This window comes from Aotus nancymaae, unplaced genomic scaffold (assembly GCF_030222135.1).
Source record: "Aotus nancymaae isolate 86718 unplaced genomic scaffold, 86718_ANA_hifiasm-v0.15.2.pri h1tg000014l, whole genome shotgun sequence".
In the NCBI taxonomy this organism is placed as follows: domain Eukaryota; kingdom Metazoa; phylum Chordata; class Mammalia; order Primates; family Aotidae; genus Aotus; species Aotus nancymaae.
In genome coordinates, this window is record NW_026988425.1 from 116,971,334 (window position 1) to 116,991,292 (window position 19,959).

Here is a 19,959-nt window from a genome sequence, read left to right on the forward strand (position 1 = left end):
GATCTGCCCCCCTTAGCTTTCCAAAGTGCTGGGAGCCACAGCGCCCAGACTGGTTCCTGGTGACTTTTAGGGAGCTAAGCCGAAAAGAGGGGCCACTTAGAGACTGGGCTGATTATGCTTGGGTCCCCGCCACGTGGGTGACGTCTGGTGCTTCCACCCATAGGAGTGGCTATGTGCACACGTCAGGACACTTGCCACCCCCTACCACCGTGTGCACACACACACATTACCTTACAGAGTGCATTGAAAAATAACACTCCAGGTTTCATCAGACACATGACCTGCTGGCTGCGGGAGCCCCAGTGCAGAGCAACACCCGTACAGTTCAGATGGCTTTTTCTTCAGCCAGAGAAGCAATCCTTTCTAAATTAAATGCCAGGTGTGAAACAGGTTTTCTTCTTTCTGCTCTTCTGTGAATAAACAGACATTCCTGTGCAAGTGTGAGGTCATCCATGCATAATTCATCCCGGGGCTCCGCTTTCCAGATGTGCAACCACTCGTGGGTTCCCACGGCTGCCTGGCTTCGTGTCTTGGTGACACAGTCGCCTGCAGCCGGATCTGATCTGACCGGCCTCCCTGGCTGCAGCTGAGCTGTGGCTGTTTCTGTGCCTACCCCTGGCCCTGCCACCCAAGCATCCCGCGCGCTGCTATCTGGGAGCCCCTCCTCGTTGGCTTACGTTGACTTCTCATACTCCACTTTTTATACTTCAAAGTTGAGATTGAGTCTACCTTTATGAAGTAGATGTTTCTGGCTCAATGTGGAGGATTTGTGGTTTCCTCTTGCTGGCCTGTTGGAAGGCCTTTTCCAAGACTGAGAAAGAACCTGTGGATGTTTAAAGATGATTTTATTGTGAGAGAAAGGAGCTAGAGAACTGGTTTCCACTGCCTTCTTGTGTGTCTGTGCCTTCTATGGGCCAGGCACAGCTAAACACTTTACATGGGTCATTTACAGGTAATCTTTCAGGAAGACAAATGTCACATACTCAGTGCTGTTCAGGACCCTGTTCATCCCTTGGATGAATGTGCCTCAGAAAGGAGGTGTAGAGGACATGGCAGCAGGCTGTGTGAGTGTATGGAGCCCGTGTTCCTCAGCTGTGTGACCTTGGGAAGTCACCTTTCTTATTCCTCACCTGTAAATAAGTTGCAAGGGTTGTTACAAAGGTTAAAAGCAATGCATGTAAAGTGCTTAAAATCATATCAGACAACAAGAAATGCTTCATAAGTGTGCTCGTTTGCTATGTTATCCTACTGGGTCAGCACTGAAGGTTGCCATTTGTATCCTTATTTTTAGCTGTAAAAACGTTGAAGTTTGGACTCACCCCATGTCACAAACTAGGAATCCAGGAGCCCAGCTACATTTACAGGCAGTATGTCTGAATTCAAACCCTGTGGACTCCATATCCTTCTCTACGATTTTCCCTCTTGGAAATTAACCCCGGAATCCTAGATTTCCAAGTTGGCAAGTAAACAACAACAGCAAAAAGCTATACTGAGGAAATAATTTTCACCACTGCAACCAGTCTCCTTAAAATGGTTGTGTAATTATTCTTCTAGTGTCTTGGAAATTTAAAAGGTACTTTGTTTGGATAAAACATTTCCATGTCTTTCTAAAGCAAGGCCAATTTTGGTAAAATTAAATTGTCTGCCTGGCCATGTTGTTCTTTATTCCACTTGGATATCGCAGGTACCATTTTTAAAGGGACATTGGTCTAGGGTGACTGTTTAGTTCCTGGCAACATTCACAGATGTTAATTTGGCGATTCTCTCTGGATGACCATTTCTAATATTTAACGTCCCGTCTCCAAACAGCCAACAATGACCTTTGCATTCCTGGTTCTATACTGTTTGCTTCAGATTTACTTTGGTTTTCCTAGCAACAGTGCATGAAAAGATTGTGCATACTGAATGTCTGCTGAAAACTGATGAGGCCACCTACCATCACACCCCTCAGACTGGTTTCTCTTTAAATTGAGGACCCGGTGCTTCATGTCATATGCAACACAGCAAAGGCTATTTAATGCTATACAAATAGAACTTTGCAAAACTTAATGTCATACAAAAAATCACAAGTCTGAAGAAGAATGCAAAACAATGCATGATGTTTTGTTTATTTGCATTCTATTATTTAGAATGCTGAGGTTCAGAGACATTCCATTCATGGCCCACTGCTCCAGAGCTGCAGTGTGGCAGAGGAGACCCCATCATTCTGACTCTAATTCCACTCTCTCCCTTGCATGGCTCACTAAGGTCATGGGTTTAACATAAATTTCATCATTCCAGAACATGAGAAGTGTTTGATTTTGTGAATGAGCAAAGTTAGAATTCCAAAACCTGTACGAAATAGAGCAAGTGAAGCACTGCTCTCTCTTACTTTTCAGGTGGTAAGAAAGGCTGACTCCTAATGCAGAGAGGAGGGAGGGGTAGAACCACATTTACAGCCTATGATTTTTCTTGTCATTCAGAGCTATGCTAACAAACGCTGCCTTCATGAAATCAAATGAAGTGAACACTACAACACACAGGGAAGACCCATGGCCTCTGGGCAGGCAGAGCCTAAAATTTGGAGCAGGTGAACCTACCCACCATGCGATTGCTACAAGTCAATGAGCCTTTCTGAGTTTCTCAATGATTTCATGTATAAATTGTGAGTAATACTACTTACCTCCAAGAATTCAGTATAATAATATGTAAAGTACTTGGCATAAAGTAGTCACTCGGCATTTTTAACTTCTTGCCCCTGTGGCTTTCCTAGATCCCTGAAGATGCTCCTGCAGAGGAGTCATCCAGGGCCCTGGACCGTCAAACTGCCATTGGCCATGATTATTTGTCAACACTCTGGTTTTGTTTGTGCAGAAGACTGTTCTGGGAAATGTTCCTTCCTCTACTCTAACCTTTTAATATAAATGGGATATTCTTGATTGTCCCAAGAATGGGCAATGACTCAAATCAGAGCAATCCCTGGGGTTTTGAACTTGGGGTCAAAAAGAACCAATCTCAGGCTATTGCTGAGCAATCTAGGCTACTGCTAGCTGACAGGAAGAAGGAACAGAAACTGCTATCGCCACCTTTTCCCCCTTGTGGAGAAAGCAGGTCTGAGAGGTGAAAACAGGCTGTTAGAGAGATACCCTGAGTCCAGCTGCTCTCTACCCTTTGTTTTCCAGAACCTTCCAATACTGCACAGTTTCTTCTCCTCTCCTAAATCCTTGCATACTCTAGTTCAAATTTGGTTTGCTAGTCAGAGGCAGGACTGGGATTCCCACACATGTGTCTTTGAAGCCAAATCCCAGGATGCCTTCACTCATGTTCAGGAACCCTACTGTTCACCAAGGGATCCCTGGCTGCTGGTCTTGTCTGTATTCTGGCCCCTGGGCTCTACCCTGATACAAGTCACATATTCCCTGTGCCTACTGATGACTCTGGTTGTGATGACTGGGCCAGCCCCACACCCAGCACCAGCCTCCCTCTAAGCAGCTATGGATCTGTTCCAACACACCCATCTAACCAAGTTCACCTTTCCTTTGACGAAGCCAGAGGGATCCTTGTGCTCATCCGAGGGTGGGGATGATCTCATACTTACTTGTGTTTCTCTAGGGTCTGGCATGTGTACTTGAACAATAACTTCCGTTGCATTAAAGAGTGCAAATCTGAGAGATGAGGGACTATGGAACTGAAGGCAGGGGAAAAAATGCCTCTTCAATTCTCAGTAGTAAGGAACGATCGCTAGGGAGACTGTCTGCCCAAGGTAACAGAGCCCTGTTGTCAGGCATCATTTTTCTTGTGCTCCCCACTGTTCTCAACCCCTTCAGTCCAATGTTTTAGTAACTTCCAGCTACTTAGCTGGATCTGAAGAGGCAAAGACTTTATCTCAACTTCAAATTCCTATTCTCCTACAAGAAAAGCCCACTGTGACATTTTATTCTTGCTTCTTCTCTGCATTACTACTTGTCCATGGGGTGAGTAGTGCCAAATCAAAGTTACTGTAGGGTTCCTGTATTGAAAAAGCAAGTGAAAAGCCTACAAACTGGATGGGTGTTGAGTGTCCCTGTGTATCTATTGTCTTGCTAATGATCCATCTAAAAAGCATTTTGTGATTGCCACGTGAAAGTTACCACATATGAAGGCACTGAGAGGACAAGCAGAGGTCTTCTGCTGCTTGGAAGCCACAGGCCTCACCAGGGGGACAGAACCAAAGCCACTGACTTCAGTTCACACTTGATCTCTTGCCTTTTGCTGATTTGAGGGAAGCTCCCCAGCTAACACTGTCAGAGAAAGATGCAGCTTGGAACTGCAGCTCCTTGTAGAGGCAGGTGTCTTCCCCCTGCACACATGGCCTTCAACTTCTTGTTGACCTTCTGGTGCTCGCTAGCACATGTCTCCAAGCTGCTCTCTTTATCTCAAGTACATTTAATTCATCACCCTGATACTAACATTGCCCTGGAAACAAAATTTTGAGGGGAGAAAACTAAGAAGGGTGGATGAGGAAAGGGATGACATGACAAACTACACACAGCTGACTTCTTGTTGAAAAGCTGCCCCTGGAGGTAAATTTTAGATAGAAATCTATATAATCTGGCATCAACGTGAACGTACATCATTTTATAATTAATTTGGAGAGATGAGAAGAAACATTAAGTATTGATTCCAATTAGCTTTGGGGTCTAAATTGTTAATTCCTCAGCTAATAGCTGGCGGGGAGGGGTAGAAAGAGCAATGAAATGATATGAACCCACAGCATGGAATTCTAGCATGAGCTCTGAGGACTGCTTTATCTGATTTTGCAACTGTTTTTGTTTTTTTTTTTTCTGACTGCCAATTCATTCTACGTTATTTCTTCAAAAAGTGCAAAAGTTTCAGAGATCTTAGGCCATGTTGCAGCCATAATCCCAGCCAAAGGCCAACATTTTCAAAGTTCTTTAGAATGTAGTAGGTTTTGCTATTTAGAGAAAATTAGCATATGAAGGTTAGTGATCACTGCAGTGAGATGTTCATGAAACATGCTTTATTATTTTGTATGGCCTGAAAAGTATTATATTTGGAGGATAATTTAGTGTTCTCTTGAGGGCTAGTGTCTTTGATTTGTTCTTTTGCCTCCAACTATGAAGTTTGCCCTGCCCGCTGAAGCCCTGTAGTTTTTCACCCCTTCCTACAGCTGCTCCTTAGACCTAGTGACCCTAATATTTACCTCAGTGAGCCTCTTTCAAAGGGCTTTATTTATGGTTTACAAATGCATTCATTTCTCCTCTCCTGTTTACTAGTCAGGAATCTTTTTCAGTTCTTTGTTGTCAAGAGAATAAATTGACACAGACATAGATAACAATCCGAGATGAGCACTTATTTGCAAATACTTAGCTTTGTCGAGGGAGGAATGGGTTTTCTTAGGGCCTCTATGGCTGACTGTTTTAGATCAGGAACCAAGCCTAGCAAAGTGGAACAAAGTAACTTGTTAAATCCAAATGAATGAATCAAACAAATGATAAGTTAGATAAGTTTCTCTACATTGGTGAAAGCCCTTCATGGCACTCAGTGGGAGACCCAGAGTCAGAGAAGGGGGAGGGGAATGGTTCTAAATGGAGTGTGCTGGTTTCTTCTCTAGAATTCAGGAATAGCAGGGAAGGGCCTTATCGCCTTCTTTGGGCATGGGCTGTCAGTGGCGGCAGAGAGACTTCCAGAAAAGGCAGGGTTCCACCTCCAACAGGGTACCCAGGGGAAACGTGGCAATGGCTTAAGGAAGTTTCTTGGGCTGGTCAGCCTGAAATGGCAATATAATGTCTTGCTTGCTTCTCTGTAATAGAAAAAAATCATCCAGCATTACTGAGACCCCAGAAAGACACAGAAGGGCTAAGCAGGTTATGGACTGAAAGGGAACTCGAGTTGGAACACCACCATAGAGCACGGGGACCTTGCAACCCAAGGCAGTAGAGCAAGACCATCTGCTATTAGTAGAAGTTGCTTACAGAATGCCCAACTCCACATCAGCAGATAGAACCCAGATAAAGGTTGAGAGCCAGAAATGGAGAGGGGGTAAAACACACCAGCTCTCTTTTATGATGTTCAGAACTTGGATCACCCCAGGGGAAAGGGCATGAACACTGAAAAAACCCTTGAAGATTGAGTATTTACTACAAGTGACCAAAAGTAGAACTGGATAGAGGCTGAGTTAATCGTTTTGGGTTTCTGGATAATCAGCGCATCAGATGAAATAAACCAGAATGGGATAGATCAAGTTGTCTTATTTAAGAACATACATGCTGGAGGCTTGAGGGGAGGATCAAACTCAGACACAGGAAGATTTACCAGGAAGACAAAAATGCTTAACCCTCAAGACCTCTGCCTCGCATTGTGCTTGCCATTTTGTATTCTTTTCGCCCAAGAGAACCTCACAAGATCAAGATCTGCATGAGCTCACATGCAGATATTAATGAATTTTTAAAAAAAATTGAGTTTGAGCCAAGCACAGTGGCTCATGCCTATAATCCCAACACTTTGGGAGACCGAGGCAGATGCATGATGAGGTCAGGAGATCGAGACCACCCTAGCCAACATGGTGAAACCCTGTCTCTGTTGAAAGTACAAAAATTAGCCAGGTGTGGTGGCATGTGCCTATAGTCCCAGCTACTCAGGAGGCTGAGGCAGGAGAATTGCTTGAACCTGAGAGGCGGAGGCTGCAGTGAGCAGAGATAGTGCCACTGCACTTTAGGCTGGGCGATAGAGTAAGACAGTCTCAAAAAAAAAAAAAAAAAAAAAAAAAAAAAAAAAAAAATCTGAGTTTCAGTGTATAAATGGAGACTTCCATCTTTCATTTCCTACCTGATATTTTATTGAGAATTTCAGGTTGTCATGCTTCCTATACCATGAGCTTCATGAAGTCGGAGACATGTCTATATATTTCCTTATGCCTTGCACAATACACAATTCTCAGTACATAGTAGATGTTCAAATGAGTCTTAAATGAAGAAGCCAGGCTTGGGCAGAGCAGTCAGCAATGGTTTCTTGGAAGAGAAAGACTTAAATCAGCTTTGATATTGACATTCAGATACCTAAGAAGTACCAGAACACAAACCAGGTGACAAATTTAAAGAAGGACCTGGATATAAAACAACTGGCCAGAATGGAGAGTTCAAGAAGCTTAAACAGTGTAGTCTACATTAATAACCTTTAAATTTAAAAACTCCTAATCATAAGAAGTGCTCTTAATGGTAAATCATATTCTGAAACTTAACATTGTCAGAAAGGAGACTGATCAAAGGACAGACCTACACTATATATAATCTTTAATGTCCATTTAAATAAAGAAGTAAGATAATAGAGATGCTTTAAAATGTCTGTCTAGGTTTCTCTTTATGTGGACCATCAGCCTTCAAGAAATTTATGCATTATTTTTTCCCCATGGAAGCAAAATTAAAAGGACAAATGAACAGCTACTTAGAAATCTTTTTAAAAAGTAGACTTTGTTTTATTAAGTAAAAAAATGTGCTGTCTATAAAGCTAGTATCTAGGTGACAAGTTCATGTTTCCTCCAAAGTTAAAAATAACTGAAATTTAAAAGGATATGATCTATCTCAACATATTAAGTTGTTTACTGACCATGAGCTGGGGCCACATTGACACATGTTGAGAGGGTTCCTCAGCCTCTGTGGCATTGGCCAAGGCAAGGCAAGACCCCCTGAAGGCACAGCCAGACCCTCCCAGGGCTTCTCCCAGGGGAAAACCCAGCCTTCTCCTATGCACTTGGTCCTCCTCACCACCACACTGTGGTGTTCACTGTGTACATCAGCTAAGGCAACAAAAATGAAAAAGGAGGACTGTTCTTCGGGCAGATTTTCTCTAAAGGGAGCAGGAAATAAACCTCTTTTTTTTCTTTCGTTTTCTTAGTGCCGTGACTTACCTCAACTAACAATTGAGTTCGGCATAAATCCTAGGAGGTTTGAAAGGCATCTTTCATGCCTAACAGGAAGGTACATTTCAGGAGATTACATGGTTAGTACTGAGATAGAAAAATGTTCCCTGCAGTGCAAATGGAGAAAAGTGTGTGTGATTTGTGCTTAAAGTCTACTTGCCATCTCTAAGATGCATATCATGTATTTAAGGAACTCACGGCAATCATTTTTTACTCTAGAAGAAAAGACTGATACTTGACCCTGTTGCTAATATTACTAAACACTTCACACATCACAGTTAGGAAAAAAAGTTTAAAAACATGTTGCCCTCTGAGAACTCTGAGATAAACCAAAAATAAAAGGGTCACACTGACTGGCTCTATTCCCACAAATAATAAACCTTTGGATATTTCCCATTAAGTCAGCTGTAATCATCATGTAATATAGTTGCTGTTTTTCCACTATGAACAGACTAATATAAATTTAAAAACCTTGGGAATTCCACTTTTTGTTTTCTTTAAATACTTGTTTTTTTTTAGTTGGTAATGGAGGCTTTCAGTCTTTGAAAAGTCTGTCTCTCTTGCTGGCATTGATGTCTTAAATTTTCTGTCTCTGAGTCTTCCTTTTTTAATTATTCCTGGAGGTTCAATTGAGACAAAACCCAATTGAGTGTAACCTGTAACAATTTACTCTCTTTCCTATCAGAATATAAAGTTGGGTACATGTGATTCATAAAATATAAGCAAGCCCAAAAGCTCATTTAACTAGGTTGTACATACTTGCTATTAAGAAATAAGCAATATGCTTCACATGTAAAAATGGTATCTACAAAGTCTGATACTAGCTCTAGGCTTATGAAATTTACCTAAGAAGATAAAGAATGTCATTACCTGCAAGCCCAGAAAATAAACAGAAAGGACATTCTATGAGCTTAGATGTACGACAGGTGTAACTTCCAGAGGTTTCTAAGATGGTTCTTGGTTTTTAATCTCAAAAGAGCTAATAAGACCCATAAGATACTTCTGACACATCAAAGTAATTTACAAACCCTGGGTCTTTTTAAACTTCCAGTCAGAAACTAATGTTTCAGTTTAAATCATATATTCCTACTTTTGTTTATTGTACAAATAAGGTAAGTATTAATCAACATCTCTTATGACACCTACATACATAAACTATTTTTAAAACACCACCAAATTAATGACACGAAAGTCAGAAAATTTATTAGGAGCTTATGTGGCCAAATCCACATTTGATGGCAGGATATTGACTAGGAGAGGGAACTATAGAAGAAAAAAATGATACTGGTACCACTTCCAATATGACTAAGACCCTCACAAACCATAGGTAGACCACAGGCTTTGTTCCTGAGATAAGCCAGGTACAGCAGGTGCATCCTGACTTGGTATGGATCTCACATAATAAAAGCTTCACTCATTCCCACACATCTGAACTCCTTTAAAAAAGCATTTATAGTTTTGATCTTTGCTGTGCTGACATCTGAAAGTATGCCTTGACATTTGTAAATGTAATAGTGTTAGAAAACTCTTGTTTTTGCCTTGAACAGACAAATGTTACTTGGCAACCTTGGTATATTTGCTTTTTTCTCCTTTCATTTCTGATTGCATTTTTTTTAATGTGGTGATCCAGTCCTTACGGAGTCTGACTCCTTTATACTCATTTCCTTTATAAATGTTTCTGTCTCTGAGTCTTCCTTTGGCAATCCACAATGACAAGCTCAAGTATTTCTTGAATGACAATTTAAATGAAAACCTACCAATTATCTACTGTCTGAAATAGTTACCTAAAAGAATTTCAGATGATACTATTTTTCATAGTGGAAGACCTTTTTTTTCTGATTAAAAACATAATGCATGTACATTTTTAAATTAGAGAACAAAAAAGGTATAAAAAGGCTATAAACAATCAACCAGCAAAAACCTTACTAATATATAGTCTGTGTCTGTGTATGTGTGTGTATTTAGCAAATCCATGCTGGTATATATTTATGTTGTGTTCACATTTTTAGCGTAATACATTAGGCTATTATTAATTCTTCTCTATCTTAATCCTGTTTTATTAAAACTTAATTAGGAGATATGATACCTTACCTGTTAAACACTCAACCAGGCAGAATAATTTTGTAGCTTATACACCAGAAGATAACCCTTAAATGCAAATCCTAGAGGAATGGATAGATATGGTTGTAAAACTTCCAAAATGAAGGTGACCATTAGCCATTTTGGGAAATAGATTTTATAACTGCTGGCAGGGGTGTAACTGGACACAAAAAATTATGAAGGGTAAGATAGCATATTTTTAAAAGTCTTAAACGTGGGGACAGCTATCAACTTAGCAATTCTAAATCCAGGACATATTGAGGCTTCTTTAAGGATGTTTGTAATCATCTAAAAATTCACATCAGAACAATGTTTTTAAAAATATCCAACAAATGGCTATTAATCCTTATGCATCTGAAACTTCTTTCCCACTCCTTATCATTTTAAGCTATATTTCAAAAAAAAAGTTGCTGAGAAAGTATTTCCAGAGTTAAAGCATTTGAAACATAGTCTCACACTGCCCTGCATAAAGGTTGTACTAATGTATATAATTTATGAAATACTATGTTTCTCTATCTTTGCCATTATAATATTAGGAATTTCTTTTTTCCCAGGGAATCTGTCTAAATAAATTAACTATGATACAAACTTTTTAATGCTAGTATTTGACCACATTGGAAAAAAATTAAAAAATATATATGTCTGGTTTTATTTACGAGTCTGTTATCAACATTTATTATAAATAAGTTATCACAAATGGCAGTGCTAGCACTCAAAAATATTTACCTTAGTATTTAAAATTTCATACTTTCAAATATACTTACAGAAATTCCAACATTTTTACTAAAAAAAAAGTTATAGCTACATTAAGTCACTGTGACTATCATTTAAGGAAACAATTATCTTTGGAAATAGAAGTTTTAATCAAAACCACATGTGCAAATTTGCTAGCAATTCTTTCCTACTGTGTCCACTGATTGCCACTTGAGTTTTAGCTCTGATCTATATTAGGCCTATGTATATTGCATGTATAAACATACAAATCATAGTCGTGGTAAAACCAAGTCAATCCTGAATTTTGATTTTCTAGGGATTTAGCTCTGGAGTCCGCATTTGTGCTAAAGGTCATTCGAGTAATGGGATCGAGTAATAAATATTAACTCAATTTCCTGGTTGCCTCTCTAGTACTAAAGACCTGTAGATAACTGGGCAATTCAGAGGCACCTTAGAGCTCTAATATTTCAGTAAGCCATGGTCCCTGCTCACTCATCCTACACTAACACGCACAACACACTTTAAAATGAACCAGATGTGGAGTGCACGGTTAGGGGCCTGGACAGAGACTGCAAATAGTGGAGGTTCACTGCAGGGAGTGCCTTACAGTGTTGCAAGTGGCCTATTAATTTCCTTACAGTACTATGCAAAATAATACAAAATACCAGGAAACTGGTTGGTTTTCTCTCCCTGTAATACTATGTTTACACATTTTATGAAATATGGCTTTAATAACAACAGCAGAGATCGGTAAGGTCATCCACATGATACCCAGGTCATTCAGAATCCATGTTAGGAATTAATGTGGCCAGTGTCATTGTGTTAGTGAGCACTGGGAGGAGAAGCATGGCAGGATGAGGGCTTGTGACGTCTTTGTTTACCCACTGGTACTTGCAGTCTTTCCAAAGCCCCTCAGGGTTTTCCTAAAAATGCAAATAAAGTCACAAATTGAAACAAGAACCCCGGGACATACTGAGAGGATAGATTAAAGTAGTCATACTTGACTTTCTAGGTGTCTTGTGTGGATTAATTAGCAGAAAAACAAATAAAACCTGATAATTGAGGAACATATAGGTTGCAACTTGAACGAAACACAGGGCATTTCTGTTTTGAAAAAATATGGATTTATACTCAAGTGATAGAATTTTTGAAACAATTTTTACCTGTATTCTTTTTGAAAAAAATCTTCTCTTTTATTTTATCTCCACTTTATCTTCCCTTTGTGGCAAATTTTTGATAAGGAATAAATTCTTTCCTCCTAGGTTTTGCAGAATATTGTTCCTTACTTTTTTATGTGTCCTTTAATTTTTCCCAGCTTTATTGAAGTATGATTGACAAACAATAGTAAATATTTTAAGCATACAATGTGGTAATTTGCTATAAGTATATATTGTGCAATGATTCCCAAATCAAGTGAATTAGCATATCATCATCTGACATACTCTGTGTATATGTGTGTGTGTCTGTGTGCATGTTAAGAAAAATATATGCCACCTTGTCTTTCATAAAAACTGAAAATTGTTACCTAAAACAAAAATCGATGTTTGGAAGATAGTTATTAATACTATTGTTTGTTACAATTTTGGGCACTGAATATTAAAACATAACTTATTGTTCCAATATGTAACATGGAGGGCCAGGTCATAAATAATGACATTAAAATGGGCTTTTGCACTGTTACTATTTTTCCTTTGGAATGTGAAGGTCTGAATGAGGGTTTTGATTTTGAATGTTTCAATGTTTTTGAGAAGCCTTGCTTACATTTTATGGTGTAGTCACTGGAAATGGAAAAATGGCATTATATATATATTATATATAAATATATATTATACATACTCTCCTTACTTTATTTCAGTTACCATCCCCATAGAATTTGACAAGAATTGCTATGACTGAAAGGTTTTCGAGTCCTAATTAAAGCTTTATTTATGACAGCATTCATAATTAGCCTGAAATGCATTCCGTAGGTAATCTCTGAGTTTCTGGAATGTTTTCCTAGACTTTCTGGATGTGCAGCAGCTTACATATCTGAAGTTACTTGAAGGCATCACTTTTAAGAAAGCTTACAACTGGGCCCTGTACTATCCCAAGCCCTTTGTAGCTCCTCTTGAACATGTTTCCCATACTTTTGAAAGGATAGTTGGATAAATAGCATCACTGTTCTTTGCTGTGGCACAGGTTATAAACTTAAGTGGAGTTTACCGGCAGCATCAAATGTTTCAGCTTTAAAAAATAAAAGTAGGGTACAAGTTAAATGTTTAGTCCTAGAAATTTTGTGCAATATGTTCATAACGATGGCTGTGGTTGCCACAAAGTGCCTCGTTTACCTTTAAATACTGTTAATGTGTCATGCATGCAGATGGAAGGGGTGGAACTGTGCACTAAAGTGGGGGCTTTAACTGTAGTGTTTGGCAGAGTTGCCTTCTACCTGCCAGTTCAAAAGTTCAACCTGCTTTCATATAGAATATATATACTAAAAAATTTCAGTCTGTTAAACAGCCTTACTCTGATTCAGCCTCTTCAGATACTCTTGTGCTGTGCAGCAGTGGCTCTGTGTGTAAATGCTATGCACTGAGGATACACAAAAATACCAATATGATGTGTACAGGATAATGCCTCATACCAATCAGATGTCCATTTGTTATTGTGTTTGTTAACAACCCTTTATCTCTTAGTGTTGTAAACTCCACTTAAAACTGATTAAAGTCTCATTCTTGTCAAAAAAAAGAAAAAAGTAAAAGTTGATTACCTTTAGCAAATTTCAAGTATTTGCAGAAACACAGATGAACTTAGAGGGCATTATGCTAAATGAAATAAGACAGGCACAGAAAGACAAATATTGGATGATATCACAAATAAGAGGAACCTAAAAATGTTTAACTTAGAGAAAGAGCATAGAATGGTCATTGCCAGGTGCTGAAGGATGAGGGGGAAAAGAGATACTGTTGGGCACAGGCTTTCAGTTAAACGATGAATAAATTCTAAGGAACTAATCGGCAGCATGGTTAGCACAGTGAATAATTATGTGTGAGATGCTTCATGGGTTTAAACATAGTGCTCATTCCTGCCTATGCACAAGGATTAGAAAGTCTCTTGAGTAGCACGTGCCCACACACACACACACACACACACACACACCCATTTTCACGATATTGATTCTTCATAACCATGAGCATGGAATATTTTTCCATCTGTTTGTGTCCTCTCTTATTTTCTTGAGCAGTGGTTCATAGTTCTCCATGAAGAGGTCCTTCACATCCCTAGTAAGTGATATTCCTAGGTATTTTATTCTTTGTAGCAATTGTGAATGGGAGTTCACTTACGATTTGGTTCTCCATTTGTCTGTTATTGCTGTATAGGAATGCTTATAATTTTTGCACATTGATTTTATATCCTGAGACTTTGCTGAAGTTGCTTATCAGCTTAAGTTTTTGGACTGAGATGATGGAGTCTTCTAAATTTACAATCATGTTGTCTACAAATAGAGACAATTTGACTTCCTCCTTTCCTAATTGAATACTCTTTATTTCTTTTTCTTGTCTCATTGCTCTGGCTAGAACTTCCAATACTATGTTGAATAGAAATGGTGAAAAAGAGCATCCTTGTTTTCTGCCAGTTTTCAAAGGGAATGCTTTCAGTTTTTGCCCATTCAGTATGATATTGGGTGATGGTTTTTCATAAATAGCTCTTATTATTTTGAGATACGTTCCATCAATACCTACTTTATTGAGAGTTTTTAGCATAAAGGACTGTCGAATTTTGTCAGAGGCCTTCTCTGCATCTATTGATACAATCATGTGGTTTTTGTCTTTGGTTCTGTTTATGTGATGGATTACATTTATAGATTTGTGTATGCTGAACCAGCCTTGCATCCCAGGGATGAAATTGACTTGATTGTGATACATAAGCTTTTTGATGTGCTGTTGGATTTGGTTTGCTGGTAATTTGTTGAGGATTTTTGCATCAATGTTTATCATGGATATTGGCCTGAATTTTTTTTTTGAGATGGAGTTTCACTCTTGTTACCCAGGCTGGAGTGCAATGGTGTGATCTCGGCTCACCGCAACCTCCGCCTCCTGGGTTTAGGCAATTCTCCTGCCTCAGCCTCCCGAGTAGCTGGGACTACAGGCACGCACCACCATGCCCAGCTAATTTTTGTATTTTTAGTAGATGGGGTTTCACCTTGTTGACCAGGATGGTCTGGATCTCTTGACCTTGTGATCCACCCACCTCGGCCTCCGAAAGTGAATTTTTTTTATAGTTGTGTCTCTGCCAGGTTTTGGTGTCAGGATGATGTTGGTCTCATAAAATGAGTTAGGGAGAATTCCCTCTTTTTCTATTGTTTGAAATAGTTTTTTTTTTTTTTAAAAAAAAGAATGTAAAAAGAAAACGGACAGATAATAGGGTGATAGTATAAAAAGAAAAAGTTATAAGAAAATGAAATAATTCTTTTTTTTTTTTTTTTTTAAAGAGAAAGAGAATAGGAAGGAGGAAAAAGGAAGAGAAAGAGAGAGAGAATGGGGAGGAGGGAGAAGGAAAAGAAAGAGGGAGAGAGAATGGAAGTATTGCTTTCTTGCCCAGGCTAGAATGCAATTTAGTAATGGGTATTGAAAACCTCTTTTATACTGATAATTATACTTAATGATGTAGTCAGGAAGGAATAAGGGAAGAAGATGACAAACAAACAGCCAACCAATATTTAATTTAAACCTATAAAATGCTATGCGATTACTGAGGAGTGATTTACTTCCAATTATATAGTCACCTTTGGAATAGGTGTGAGGTGGTAATGTATGTTTTGTGTATTTGAAGTGGAGAGTTCTATAAATGTTTATTAAGTTTACTTGTTCCGGGTCTGAGTTCAAGTTCTGAATATCCTTGTTAATTTTCTATCTCGTTGATCTATAGAATTGTTAGCTCTTCTTGTTGCATTGATCCTTTTGCCATTATGTAATGTCATTCCTGGCCTCTTTTGATCTTTGTTGCTTTAAAGTCTACTTTATCAGAGGCGAGAATTGCATCTCCTGCTTTTTGTTTATTAGTTTATTTTTACTCTCTGTTTGATTGGTAAATCTTCCTCCTTCTCTCTGAGTCTTTGTGTATTGTTGCATGTAAGATGGGCCCGGATGCAGCATACCGATGGGTTTTGGCTTTTTATCCAATTAAAATATATATAAGTTTAATACCGGCGTTTGATGCTAGCTGGCTGTTTTGCCCATTAGTTGATGTAAATTTTTTATTGTGTTAAAGTTCTTTGCTTTTTGATATATTTTTGGAAAGGCTGATATTGGTTGTTCCTTTATATGTATAATGCTTCTTTCAGAAGCTCTTGTAAAGCAGGCCTGGTGGTGGTGAACTCTCTAAGTACTTGTTTGTTCGCAAAAGATTTAATTTTTCCTTCGCTCATAAAGCTTAGTTTGGCTGGATAGGAAATTCTGGGTTGAAAGCTCTTTTCTTTAAGGATGTTAAATATTGGTCCCCACTCTTTTCTGGCTTGCAGGGTTTCTGCTGAGAGATCTGCTGTAAGTCTGATAGGTTTCCCTTTATGGGTAACCTGACCTTTCTCTCTGGCTGCCCTTAGTATTTTCTCCTTCATTTCAACCCGAATAAATCTGGCGATTATGTGCCTTGGGGTTGGTCTTCTTGAAGAATATCTTTGTGGTGTTCTCTGTATTACCTGGAGTTGAATATTACCCTGCCTTGCCAGGTTGGGAAAATTTTCCTGAATGATATCCTGAAGAGTATTTTCCAACTTGGATTCATTCTCTTCATCACATTCAGGTACACCTATCAAACGTAAATTAGGTCTTTTCACATAGTCCCATATTTCCTGGAGACTTTGCTCATTCCTTTTCATCCTTTTTTCTGCATTCTTGTCTTCTCGTTTCATTTCACTGAGCTGGTCCTCGACTTCTGATATCCTTCCATCTGCTTGATCAACACGACTGTTTAAACTTGTGCATGCTTCGCGAAGTTCTCGTGTTGTGTTTCTCAGCTCCATCAATTCACTTATATTCTTCTCTAAATTGTCCATTCTCATTAACATTTCGTTAAACCTTTTTTCAAGGTTCTTAGTTTCTTTGCATTGGGTTAGAACAAGTTCTTTTAATTCACAGAAGTTTCTTATCACCCACGTTTTGAAACCTGCTTCTGTTATTGGAACACACGTGTAATCTATTAAGCCTTGTTCCGTTACTGATGAGGAATTGCAATCCCCTGTAGAGGGAGAGGCATTCTGATTTTGAGTATTCTCTACCTTTTTACGCTGGTTTCTTCCCTTCATTATATATTTGTCTGCCTGTCGTCTTTATAATTACCGACTTTCTAACTGGGTCTCTGACGTCCAACTTGTTGATTCCCTGCGCCGAAATCTGAGCAATCCACTGAGCTGGCCAAAACAGTGGTGTTAAGATTGATGGTGCTTTTCTGCCCGGAAATCTCCGGACTCTGCACCAAGAACTGGCGTGCTAAGGCACCAGCAAAACCGCCACGCCGGTCACAAGAGTCGCCCTGGCGACCCGTGGAGCTCCTCCACTGGGAATCTCCTAGTCCGTGAGCAACTAATATTCGTCTGAAAGTGTGGCGTCCTCTCGTTCTTTGCGCTTTCACTGGGAGGTACGTGCCCGAGCTGCTAATCATCAGCCATCTTGGATCTCTCTCCTGAAATAGTTTTATAAGGAATGGTACCAGCTCCTCTTTGTACATCTGGTAGAATTCGGCTGTAAACCCATCTGGACCTGGACTTTTTTTGGTTTGTAGGCTGCTATTTGCTGCCACAATCTCAGAACTTGTGTTTGGTCTATTCCGGGATTCAACTTCTTCCTGGGTTAGTCTTGAGAGGTTGTAAGTGTTCAGGAATTTATCCATTTATCCATTTCTTCTAGATTTTCTGGCTTACGTACATAGAGGTGTTCATAGTATTCTCTGGTGGTGGTTTGTATTTCTCTGGGCTTGGTGGTGATATCCCCTTTATCATTTTTTATTGCATCTATCTGATTCTTCTCTCTTTTTGTATTTATTAGTCTGGCTAGCAGTCTATCTCTTTTGTTGATCTTTTTAAAAAAATAGCTCATAGATTCCTTGATTTTTTTTTTTTTTTTTTTTTTTGAAGGGTTTTTTGTGTCTCTATCTCCTTCAGTTCTGCTCTGGTCTTAGTTATTTCTTGTTTTCTGCTAGCTCTTGAATTTGTCTGATCTTGCTCCTCTAGTCCTTTTAGTCGTGACATTAGGGGGTTGATTTTAGATCTCTCATTGTTTCTCTTGTGGGCATTTAGTGCTATAAATTTCCCTCTACACACTGCTTTAAATGTGTCCCAGAGATTCTGGTACATGGTGTCTTCATTCTCATTGGTTTCAAAGAACATCTTTATTTCTGCCTTCATTTCATTATTTATCAGTAGTCATTGAAGAGCAGGTTGTTCAGTTTCCATGCAGTTGTGCAGTTTGGGGTGAGTTTCTTAATCCTGAGTTCTAATTTGATTGCACTGTTATCTGAGAGACTGGTTTCCATTCTTTTGCATTTGCTGAGGAGTGATTTACTTCCAATTATGTGGTCAGTTTTAGAGTAAGTACCATATGGTGCTGAGAAGAATGTATATTCTGTGAATTTGGGGTGGAGAGTACTGTATATGTCTATTAGGTCCACTTGTTCCAGATTTGAGTTCAAGTTCAGAATATCCTTGTTAATTTTCTGTCTCATTGATCTGTCTAATATTGACAGTGGGGTGTTAAGGTCTCCCACTATTACTGTGTGGGAGACTAAGTCTCTTTGTAGATCATTTAGAACTTGCTTTATGTACCTGGGTGCTCTCATATTGGGCGCATATATGTTTAGGATAGTTAGCTCTTCTTGTTGTATTGATCCCTTTACGATTACATAATGCCCTTCTTTGTCTCTTTTGATATTTGTTCATTTAAAGTCTTTTATCAGAGACTAAGATTGCAGCCCCTGCAGTTTTTTGCTTTCCATTTGCTTGGTAAATCGTCCTCCATCCCTTTATTTTGAGCCTATGTGTGTCTTTGCACATGAGATGGGTCTCCTGAATACAGCACGCCAATGGGTCTTAACTCTGTATCCAACTCTGTATCCAGTCTGTGTCTTTTAATTGGGGCATTTATTGCATTTACATTTAAGGTTACACGTGAATTTGCTTCTGCCATTTTGATGCTAGCTAGTTGTTTTGCCCATTAGTCAATGCAGTTTCTCCATAGTGTTGATGATCTTTACAATTTGGTATGATTTTTAATGGCTGGTACTGGTTGTTCCTTTTCATGTTTAGTGCTTCCTTCAGGAGCTCTTATAAGGCAGGCCTGCTGGTGATGAAATCTCTCAGCAAGTGCTTATCCATAAAGGATTTTATTTCTCCTTTGCTTATGAAGCTTAGTTTCACTGGATGTGAAATTCTGGGTTGAAAATTCTTTAAGGATGTTGAATATTGGCCCCTACTCTCTTCTGGCTTGTACAGTTTCTACTGAGAGATCCATTGTGAGTCTGATAGGTTTCCCTTTGTGGGTAACCCAACCTTTCTCTCTGGCTGCCCTTAGCATTTTTTTCTAAATTTCAGCCTTGGTGGATCTGACAATTATGTGTCTTGGGGTTGCTCTTCTCGAGGAGTATCTTTGTGGTGTTCTCTGTATTTCCTGAATTCGAATGTTGGCCTACCTTGCTAGGCTGGGGAAGTTCTCCTGAATAATATCCTAAAGAGTGTTTTCCCACTTTCATTCTCCCCATCACATTCAGGTACACCAATCAAATGTAGATTAGGTCTTTTCACATAATCCCAAATTTCTTGGAGGCTTGTTCATTTCTTTTCACTCTTGTTTCTGTAATCTTGCCTTCTCACTTTATTTCATTGAGTTGATCTTCAATCTCTGATATCTTTTCTTCTGCTTCATTGATTCGGCTATTGAAACTTGTGTATACTTCACGAAGTTCTTGTGCTGTATTTTTCAGCTCCATCAGGTCATTCATGTTCTTCTCTACACTGGTTATTCTAGTTAACATTTTGTCTAATCTTTTTTCAAGGTGCTTACCTTCCTTGCACTGGGTTAGAACATGCTCCTTTAGCTTGAAGAAGTTTGTTATTACTCACTTTCTGAAGCCTGCTTCTGTCAATTTGTGAAACTCCATCTTTGTCCGGTTTTCTTCTCTTGCTGGTGAGGAGTTGTGAAACCTTGGAAGAGAAGAGGCATTCTGGTTTTTGGAGTTTTCAGCCTTTTTGCACTGGTTTCTTCCCATCTTTGTGGATT